The sequence below is a fragment of the Nannospalax galili genome, unplaced genomic scaffold (assembly GCF_000622305.1).
Source record: "Nannospalax galili isolate Female #2095 unplaced genomic scaffold, S.galili_v1.0 scaffold860, whole genome shotgun sequence".
Classification (NCBI taxonomy): Eukaryota; Metazoa; Chordata; class Mammalia; order Rodentia; family Spalacidae; genus Nannospalax; species Nannospalax galili.
In genome coordinates this window covers 144,433-147,279 of record NW_008345455.1, presented here as the reverse complement: position 1 = coordinate 147,279, position 2,847 = coordinate 144,433, and positions in this window count along the sequence as shown.

Sequence of the window (2,847 nt, the reverse complement as noted above, 5' to 3'; positions counted from 1 at the left end):
AAAGAGAGATTTTCACTTCAAGAATTACATTGTTGTTTTTTCTATAAAAATAATATACGCAAAATTTTGTAAAATAAATCAGCTTAGCAGAAAGTAATACATGTCAAAGGATTTATATAAAATACTTCTTCGGGAATAATTTCAAAATGCACATGCATTATCTTCCGTGTAGTAACGGGAGCAATGGATGTCATCTTGATGTTAGAGTGGACTGTAAAGAGAGCGGGCTGGAGAAGTGAAGGGGACGTGGAATATGTTGAAAGTGCACTTCACATGACTTATTCTACTAAGAGACTGTTTGGAATCTTCATCCATATGAAGAGAAAAAATTGCTCTGTCATAGTAGGAAGATCAAGAGGAAGCCTGCAGGAAAGTGATGGGTTTGCTCTGCGCATCCACGTTCATACAGAAGACACATTAGTCTGCATTATGGTGATGTTAGACTTAAATAAATTTCATTATGAAGACAAGATTAGAAGAGAGCCATGCAGTTTGAAAACATACATTACTTATATGAAGTTTCATAATGCAATGGTTTCAGGACTTCGAGATAATAATACGCTTCTTGATAATTAAATGCCAAAGTGCAGGGAAGTCCTTTTCAGTCTGATTTCAAAGTGTCAAATCAAGATAATTTGTAATTCCATCACCATAGCTCTATTGTAAATAGCCATGCCGAAGAATCTGCTCTGCAAAACCACAAAGTGGGTGTGGGAAGGGTGTAACTTCAGGTTAGAGGAAACTCGAACTTCGTAGTCGCTGAAAGCTGTCCCTCTAAAATAATGAATTTCATTGTAAAATGTTGAGAGAAATGAAAGCCCTACTGGATAACCTGACCTTCAGTGCATTAAGAATCCATCTGCTTATCTTCCTTTAGCTGTGGTTCTCTATCCTGCCACCAAACACCACCATAACGTGTTTTCATAAGGCAAATACACAGGCCAAACCAATATGGATACTTTTCTCCCTCCAGGGAACTGTCCATTAATCTCTGAATGCAGAAATTCTTTGATCTCAGTAATCTAAAATTTCTCCTCATTTTTTTTGGTAGCCCTTCAGAATAAAATGAATGTTTTTCACTGTGGCCAATTCCAGTTTAATATCAAAGTAGACTGATGTCCTGCTTGACAATGCTGCCTGAATTCTATAAGCCAGTTAATTTCCTGAGCTATTTCAAACTTAAATAATTTTCTACTAAAGCTATCAGTTAATATGATGTATAAGTGAGTCACTTTAAAATGGTTTTGGAGAACTTTAGATTACTGAGATTCAATGTAGAAAAAAAGAGAGATTGAACGATAAAATAGAACCCCGTCCTAGCTGTTCACTAAGGCCTCATTAGAACCCAGAAAATGGTCTCATTTTTCTTCAAAAGTTCTTTGTTTCATTAATATAATTGAATGAATGTGTATAATAGACATATTTATTTGTGAGTAGAACATTAGTATCAATTTGTTGCTGCTGTTTGTGTTTAAGACAGGGTCTCACGTAGACCACCCCCCCAGCTCAACCTAGGCACCTGCAATTTGTGATATTTATGATTTGTGATGTAGGATGGCCCTGAACGCCTGACCCTCTATTGTCCAGTAGGGATGGTAGCACTGGAATTATAGGTGTGAACCAGGTACAGGGTTTCATTTCTCCTAAACATAATGTATTTAATAACCATAACAAATGTCATGTATATTCTATTGATACCTACAGTTACATTATTTCTGAAAGTTATTTTAAAAATCAAATTAGATTATCATTTACTTATTTATTCATTTATTTATATATAATATCCAATAGAGTGTCAAGGATATAGCATTGAGGAATTAGTATTAAGAAAATATACATACCCAGTTCAGATATAATTCCTCCCATCATCCCTAGCTCTCTGTCCCCTATCTGTCTCTCTGTCCCCTATGTCCCTGTCTCCTATCTCCCTGCCCTCTAGCTCCCTATCTCCTGTCACATTGGCCTTCTTACAGCCTCCTGGATTCTATCCGTGTGTTCTTTAAAGAATTTAAGATTCTGATTTGCCACCTAAATTTTCAGAATTATCCACAAGAGTGTCACTGCATAGGGACCAAGCACTCAAATCATAAGCCTGGGGGATGAGGGGGTGAGAGGTTATACATTGGAATCACAGCCTGTTCCTTACCAGTACCCACCCCCAAGTCTTTCGTGCAACTGTCACAGAACTGTTTGACTGTGTCCCCCAAGTTCCTGTGCTGGAACTGCAGTGATGAGAGGCATGACCTCTGGGGGGCAGTGAGGAGGGCCCCTCCCTGTCAATGAACCAATTCTCTGACAGGGGAGTGAATCTGTTATTACAAGCAGGTTTGTTATGGAAGGGAGTTTCACAAGGCATGATGGCTCCCAGCGTTTGGGAGGCTGAATCAGGAGGATTGTGTGTATGTATGTAGTCTAAGCTGCTTAGTGAAAGCCTGTCTTATAAGAACAAAGGCTGAAGGATGTAGCTGGGCGCTCAAGTACTAGTCTAGCATGTACAAGGCCCTGGGACTGACCCCCAGCACCTGAAATAAAGAAGTGAGGTCCTCAGGTCTAGAGAGATGATTCAGTGGTTAGGAGCACTGGCTGTTCTTGCAGAAGACATAATTGAATCCCAGGATCCACAGGGTGGTTAACATCCTTCCACAACTCCAGTTCTAGGGGATCTGATACCCTCTTCTGACCTCCATGGGTGCACTTACACACATGTAGACTTAACATTCATACACATAGAATAAAAATAATAAAAAAAATTTTTAAAGGAAACAAAGGATTTTGATTTGCTCCCCCTACAACTTAATCCATTGTAGCTAACCGCCCAGGAAACACAGCAAAAATAAATAAATGAAT